Raw genomic sequence first — 8217 nt, forward strand, 5'->3', positions numbered from 1 at the left:
GTATTGCTAAGTATACTTGTGTTACGTTGCCTATGGAAATAACCGAGAAGTAATGGAGTAAGCCCCTCCCCCCTGTACTAGACAACTTGGACCCAACGTTCCCAGGCCCACTATAGTGGGAAGTCTGGAACACTAATTGGAACCGGTGTGGCACGCCCGTACAAGAGAAGGTGCAGGGCACTGCACTACGCAAGGGGCAGTGGGACAAATGGAATATCAACACCTTCCACCTTGATGCCTGGCCCTATCAGGAAATGTGTCACCATATGTCCTATGTTTTGCTAAGGGGGTGAATGGGAACAGGGACACAGGCAAGGCTCTGTGGCGTCAGGGCTGGGATGAGGACACTGAGGAAGGAAACTGGAATCATTGCTTGCTAGAAGTTCAATCCAATAAACATCTAATTGTTTGCACCTTGGGACTTTGGTTATTGCTGCTCTGTGTGTACACAAGAAGGACGCAGTAATGGGAGGGTGAAGGGATAAATCCTCTAACACTAACTAACATCTAACACCCATTTGAACCCCTTCTTTTCACACCATTGCTCATTCTCAGGGGTTGCTTTGTCTCCAGACAGATCCCTTCTTTTTCAGAACAGCCTTGCTCTTTCCCTCTGTTTCACTCACTGAGGTGTTGGAGTAAACACTCCCCTTCCCTCTAGTCTCAGACAAACACTAGTATTAACTGTTTGCTACTGATGGGTTTAGAAAGCATTTGTCAAGATGCCATTTCTGGGGGATTTTTCCCAAGATCCAGTATTTTGTGTTCAAACATCTCCCAGCTTCCTTGGTGAAAGTAAGGCCAAGGTTTCCTTGCAGTATACAGGAAGAAGGCAGTTTTTCACCCCAGATGGGACTTGAACCCACAATCTCTGACTTAGAAAGCCATTGCCTTATCCATTAGGCCACTGGGGCCCTGATGGAAGAATGGAAATTCCATCTCCTAAATGCATATTTCTCATATTAACTTGGAAGCCAAATACCCTCTTTCTGCACCTTACAGAAATGTCTGCATCCCCTGGCAGTGAGGCTACTGGGCAGGTCGCTTACAGAGCTGAGCACCACCTTTCTGCCAGCCATCTTTAGAGAAGAAGGCTCTTTCCCCTGACAGCCACACAGCGCTGCCTAGCATCCCGAGAGCCTCCCTCGTGTTCTCCCGCAGCAGCCGCCTGCCGGGGTGGTGGGAAAAGGGGACCAGGAAGCACTGTGGCCTCATTCCAGGACAGGAGGCCCTCGCCACGCCCAGGCCTGCCTCTTGCCTTCAGCCCAGGCAGCCAGAGGTGCCGGGGAGCTCCCTGGCAGGCCACCACCTCACCTCAGGCATCTCTTCCCTCATGGCCTAGGCTCTTGGTGCTCTGCTGGTCACCGCCTCGCTTGAAGGCCCAGATGGAAAGGAAACAAGCACATCGTTAGCAAAGGATGGTTTTGATCCATCAGCTGCTGGGTTATGGGCCCAGCACGCTCCTGCTGCACCACTCTGCTGGATTTCACAAGTAACAGCCAGCACCCAGCCTCCAGCCTCCACACTACACCTGGTGAGCGCTAGTACTGGCAGGCAGGTGCGCAGTCTGCTAGGCAGCAGCCTTGGTAACAGCAGATTTGTATTCATGTGTCTCTGTGGTGCAATGGGTGAGTGTGTTTGTCTGTTAACCCCCAGTGGGCGCTACCCTTAGCTGCAGGCTGCGGTCTCAGGGGTCAGGGGAATTGATAGTTTGCTGCTAAGAAGGGAGCCAGTGCAGCCCTCTGGTGCTCTGCTCCGAGCATCTGCCTAGCCCAGGCTGTCCGCTGGCCTTAGATGCTTCCCCCTCCATGCTCTGGAGCAGGGGGTCTCATCACAATATTTTTGGTGGCCTCAGAGTGTGGCCATGCCTGCAGATGTGTTTCCTGGAGCCCCCGGCAGGCTAGGTGGTACATGATGCCGATCCCCTGCTGGTAGCACCAGCAAAAACCAGTGCATCTGCCTGCCAGCACTAGAGCTCGCAAGGTGCTAGTGTGGATGCTGGAGACTGGGTGCTGGGGACTGTGAGTGAGATGCCAGCAGAGTGGTGCAGCAGACGTGTGCTAGGCCTGTAACCCAGAGCTTGATAGATCAAAACCATCCTCTGCTTTGCCTGTGCTCAGGGCCGGCTTTAGGAAGTGCGGGGCCCAATTCGAACAGTTTCAACAGGGCCCTGGCACATAGGCGGCGAGTTCTATGGGCCCGTGGGGCCGAGGCCCCACCAATAATCCTGAAGCTGGGCCCAGCTCCACCAACGTTTGGGCCCCAGGCCCTGTGCTTCGGGGGTCCCCGCGTCGCACTGTCGGGCGCTCTCACCGCAGCGGCAGCTCCCGGGAGAGGCCCCAGCAGCGACTGGGCTCACAGCCCATTGGCCGGGAACCCCAGCCAATGGGAGCTGCCGGGCCACGCCTCCACAGCAGGGAGAGGGAGGGAGCCACAGGCAGCGGCTGAGCCCTGGGCAGAGCAGCAGCAGGGTCTGTGCCTGTCAGACAGACTCAGCCGGTGAGCTGTGGGGGCAGCCAGACACATGGACACAGCCGGGGACGGGGGATTGGTGGGGACAAACAGACACAGCTGGGGGGGGTGGGACAGACAGACACAAGGACACAGCTGGGGGGTTGTGGGACAGACACACACAGCGGGGTGGGGGCAGCCAGACACAAGGACACAGCTGGGGCTTGTGGGACAGACAGACACAAGGACACAGCCAGGGGGTTGTGGGACAGACACACACAGCGGGGTGGGGTGGGGACAGACACACGGACACAGCCGGGGGTTGTGGGACAGACACAAGGACACAGCCAGGGGGTGGTGGGGACAGACAGACACAAGGACACAGCTGGGGAGGTTATGGGACAGACAGACACAGCCGGGGGTGGTGGGGGCAGCCAGACACACGGACACAGCCAGCGGGGTGGTGGGGACAGACAGACACAAGGACACAGCCGGGGTGAGGGGTTGGTGGGGACAAACAGACACATGGACACAGCCGGGGGGTTCTGGGACAGACACACACAGCCGGGGGCGGTGGGGGCAGCCAGACACACGGACACAGGCGGGGGGTTGTGAGACAGACAGACACAAGGACACAGCCAGGGGGTTGTGGGACAGACAGACACAGCCGGGGGTGGTGGGGGCAGACAGACAGACACAGCCGGGGGTTGTGGGACAGACAGACACAAGGACACAGCCAGGGGGGTTTGGGACAGACACACACCAGGACACAGCTGGGGGGTTGTGGGGACAGACAGATGGAGCCGTGGGCGGGGAAAAGAGCAGCAATGGGCACCCCGGGGCTGGTATAAAATACACAGGACGGGGGGGGGCTTCCTGAGGGGACTATAGCAACACCCCCAGCAGAGCAGACCCAGGTTGCAGCTGGCTCCGCCCATCACAGCCCCCTGCCCCACAGAGACCCACACAACCCTCTGCCCCCTCGAGAGACTCCCAATGACCCCTGTGTCCCTGTCACTCCTCTCCAGAGAGCCCTCCCCTTTGTGCCAGCCCACTCCCCTCCCCCACTGCCTCCCCTCCTCCAAAGCTCCCTACAATCTCCCCCTTTGCCTTCCACCCCCCAGCCCAGCCCATTCCATTGGCCGGGAGGCTCCCAGTCTAGTGGCTATCAGGGCCCATGGGCGGGCGCTGCACATGAGGCAGGGTGCCTGCTTGCAGATGCAGACCTGCCTGGCTGTGCCTCCACAGCACAGGGAGGGGGAGCCACAGGTGAGCAAGCCCTGGTCATCATCATCATCATCACAGGCCCAGTAATTCTCTGGATGTTTAATTTCACTGAGGCAAAATGTGTGCAATTTTATGGGTTGAATGATTGAATGACATAATACCCACCTGCCCGCATTGTCCATCACTAAGTCCAGTAATTTTGTCAAGTGTTTGTTGCACAACATGGTGGTGCCTACCCCTACCTTGTGCTTCAGGGGGTGATGGGGTCCAGGGCAGCCTGTTATAGCCTGTTATAGAACTACCTGATTAGTAATTGGATACGTTGGCTGGCATCTTTTTTTATGTGTTTGCTCCCCCTGATGTTAGAACCTGGCTACACCACTGGGGAGGGGAGCTTCCTAGACCTGTGCAGCTGGGGCTTGGGTGAATTTTGTGATACTGTGCCCCTCCCCAGCTACCACCCTGCAGTCCCCACTCCTGCACCATGCTGGGCAAGGGGCAGCCCCATCCCCAGTGAGGCTATGGTGAGGGGTGGCAGCAGGGGAGGCCACACGTGATGGCAACCTCCCCCCTCGGTACCCACCATAGGGGAGCCGAGTGGGCTTTCTGGACCTGAGAGGGACCCTAGGAGCATGTGCAGTGAACTGCGGGGGAGAGGAGGGGTCCCTCCCCTGGAGCTTGCTGCTGCCAGGGAGGGTGGAGGGGAGTCCTCTTTGACCCTAGCCCTGGGGCAGCCTTTCTGCACCCCAAGTTCCTTATCCCCAGCCCTGCCCCAGAGTCCTCAGCTGACAGGAAAAACACGCAACTTAAATTTGGTGGTCAGTTTAGAGTATCATAGAATATCAGGGTTGGAAGGGGCCTCAGGAGGTCATCTAGTCCAACCTCATGCTCAAAGCAGGACCAATTCCCAACTAAATCATCCCAGCCAGGGCTTTGTCAAGCCGGGCCTTAAAAACTTCTAAGGATGGAGATTCCACCACCTCCCTACGTAACCCATTCCAGTGTTTCACCACCCTCCTAGTGAAAAAGTTTTTCTTAATATCCAACCTAAACCTTCCCCACTGCAACTTGAGATCATTACTCCTTCTTCTGTCCTCTGCTACCACTGAGAACAGTCTAGATCCATCCTCTTTGTAACCCCCTATAAGGTAGTTGAAAGCAGCTATTAAATCCTCCCTCATTCTTCTCTTCTGCAGACTAAACCATCCCAGTTCCCTCAGCCTCTCCTCAGAAGTCATGTGCTCCAGCCCCCTAATCATTTTTGTTGCCCTCCACTGGATTTTCCAATTTTTCCACATCCTTCTTGCAATGTGGGGCCCAAAACTGCACGTAGTTCTCTAGATGAGGCCTCACCAATGTTGAATAGAGGAGAATGATCATGTCCCTCGATCTGCTGGCAATGCCCCTACTTATACAGCCCAAAATGCTGTTAGCCTTCTTGACAAAGGCCAGAGGAGGGAGTGTTAGTGCCTGTGCGGACTTCTGGGAAGTGCATGGGGTGGAAGGGGATGCTGGGATGCTCTGGAACCACTCCTTCAAAGCCAGTCAGGACTCTGGGGGAGCCTCCTCTCTGAGCAGACTGTCTCCAGGGCAAGAAGCTTACACCTTCCTGGGTCTGACCTCAGAGCATTCAGCATGCCCTTCCACACCATGCACTTTCTGCAGTGAGTCCACCCAGGCGGGGTCCTGGGGTAGCCAGAGGTCCCTGCACCCCAACTCCGCAGTCAGATGTGACTCTCAGCCAGACTGTAAAACAAAAGGTTTATTAGATGACGGGAACACAGTTTAAACAGAGCTTGTTGGTACAGAAAACAGAACCCCTCTGTCAGGTCCATCTTGCGGGGTGGGCAGCCCAGAACCAAGTTCTGGGTCTCTCCCCATTTCCACAGCCAGCTCCAAACTGACACTCCCTCCTCTGGCCTCTGTGTCTCTTCCGGACAAGGAGGCCACCTGATCTCTTTGTCCCCAACACCTTCAAGTAGCATCTTGCAGGGGAAACTGAGGCACCCACACAGTATTCAGAGAAAATATTAAGAACATTCCCACTTCATCACAACAGGTGCAACAAAATATAATACCGTATATTGAAGTAGGCAAGTGCTGCTTCTGACTTTCCACTTTTAATTGACCCTTGTAATCTTGTGGCGCTGACGCGTTGTAGCTTCATTTTATATCGGCTTACAGGGCGGGAGCGGGGGGGGGGCACCACCATTTTGGGCCCCATCAAAAATTATACAAATGTCAGCCGGTCCTTAGTTTCTGCTTGGTAAAGGCAAGTCAGTGGGGTCCATCCGTCAGAAAAAGAGTCCCAGGACTTCTTGCTGGGCGCCAGGGTCCAAAAGCAGCGCATTCCCTCCTGGAAAGGGCTGTGTTTCGAATGTCCGTCCAGTGCGCGTTGAAGGGAAGGATCTGCGTGCCTGGGAAGCTGCGTCCCTCCAGAGGCGCTTGAGAAGCCAAAGGGGCCATGGGTGAGTTTGTGATGAGGTGAGTCTGAAGTGTGGAAGGGGGAGGGTGTCTGTCACGGAGTGTAGGGGAGTCAGGCCCAGCACCCCTGGGCTCCCTGCCGATTCACAAGGACTCTCAGCCAGCCAGTAAAGCAGAAGGTTTATTTAGACGACAGGAACACAGTCCAACACAGGTCTTGCAGGCACAGATAACAGGATCCCCCCTGTTAGGTCCATCTTGGGGCCCCGGAGCCCCACAGCCCCCCTTGGGGATCAGAGCCCTCTCTCTCTGCCTCCCCTCTTTTCCCTAGCCAGCTCCAGTCTGCCCAACCCCCTCCGGCCCCTCCTCTCTGCCCAGCTTCTTTCCCGGGCCAGGAGGTCACCTGACCCCTTTGTCTCCAACACCTTTAGATGCACCTTTGCAGGGGAGGTGCTCGGGCCATCAGTTGCTAGGAGACAGAGTGTCAGGCATTCGGTTGCACCGGCCTTCTGCTTTGCTAGATACTTAGAGGCCTGCACCCAGCATTCCCAACCCCCAGTACGAACAGTCCCACTTCGTCACACCTCTCCCCCCTTCGAGACCGAACTGAGTGGGGTCACTCCAGCCAGTGACCTGGGGAAGTTCGAACCCACCTACATTCCCATGGCTGCCCCAGGGTCCCCCCCGTTCTGGGGGAAGAGTTACCCCAGGTCATTCCAGTTTCCTGCCCCCCGTAGGTCGGGGGGACTCGAGGGCACTTGCAGGTTGCAGGGGGGAAGCCTTATGCCGCCCGTGCCCTTTCCCCACCCCAGTACCCCTGGGGTGCCCGCGGGGCTGGGGCCTTCTCCCCACGTTCCAGTCTGGGAGGCTGTGATTCGGGCTCTCTCGGTTCAGAGCCCCCCTTTTGACCTGGCCCCCCTCTGGACAGGCTCCTCGGGGCGGGGCAAGGGTCTTACAGCCATCTTCCCCCTGTCCCGGGCCTTCATAGAATCATAGAATCTCAGAGTTGGAAGGGACCTCAGGAGGTCATCTAGTCCAACCCCCTGCTCAAAGCAGGACCAATCCCCAATGAAATCATCCCAGCCAGGGCTTTGTCAAGCCTGACCTTAAAAACCTCTAAGGAAGGAGATTCCACCACCTCCCTAGGTAACCCATTCCAGTGCTTCACCACCCTACTAGTGAAAAAGTTTTTCCTAATATCCAACCTAAACCTCCCCCACTGCAACTTGAGACCATTACTCCTTGTTCTGTCATCTGCTACCACTGAAAACAGTCTAGATCCATCCTGTTTGGAACCCCCTTTCAGGTAGTTGAAAGCAGCTATTAAATCCCCCCTCAATCTTCTCTTCTGCAGGCTAAACAATCCCAGTTCCCTCAGCCTCTCCTCATAAGTCATGTGCTCCAGCCCCCTAATCATTTTTGTTGCCCTCCGCTGGACTCTCTCCAATTTCTCCACATCCTTCTTGTAGTGTGGGGCCCAAAACTGGACACAGTACTCCAGATGAGGACTCACCAGTGCTGAATAGAGGGGAATGATCACTTCCCTCGATCTGCTGGAAATGCCCCTACTTATACAACCCAAAATGCCATTAGCCTTCTTGGCAACAAGGGCACACTGTTGACTAATATTCAGCTTTTCGTCCAGCGTAACCCCTAGGTCCTTTTCTGCAGAACTGCTGCCCAGCCATTCGGTCCCTAGTCTGTAGTAGTGCATGGGATTCTTCCGTCCTAAGTGCAGGACTCTGCACTTGTCCTTGTTGAACCTCATCATATTTCTTTTGGCCCAATCCTCTAATTTGTCTAGGTCCCTCTGTATCCTATCCCTACCCTCCAGCGTATCAACCACTCCTCCCAGTTTAGTGTCATCTGCAAACTTGCTAAGGGTGCAGTCCACATCCTTCCTCCCCCTCTGGCAGAAGTCACAGGAGTGGCAGTGCTGCCGGACATGGGTAAAGACCCCAGGCCAGTAAAAGCTCCGTAGCAGCTTCTGCTGGGTACGCCAGGCTCCCTGGTACCCTGAGGGGGGAATGTCATGAACCTGGCACAGCAGCTGGTGGCGATACTCCTGGGGTACCACCAGCTGCCTCCTGATCCCCCCGACTCCATTTTCCCTGG

At 55.9% G+C, this 8217-nt stretch overlaps 1 non-coding gene across 1 annotated transcript; it reads right to left on the reverse strand.

The window, feature by feature from the left end:
- Positions 1-841: 841 nt before the first annotated feature.
- Positions 842-914, reverse strand: TRNAR-UCU. Its single transcript has one exon. It is a non-coding gene; the product is annotated as a tRNA-Arg (tRNA).
- Between the last annotated feature and the right edge of the window lie 7303 nt (positions 915-8217).

The sequence above is a fragment of the Mauremys mutica genome, chromosome 14 (assembly GCF_020497125.1).
Source record: "Mauremys mutica isolate MM-2020 ecotype Southern chromosome 14, ASM2049712v1, whole genome shotgun sequence".
Taxonomy (NCBI): domain Eukaryota; kingdom Metazoa; phylum Chordata; order Testudines; family Geoemydidae; genus Mauremys; species Mauremys mutica.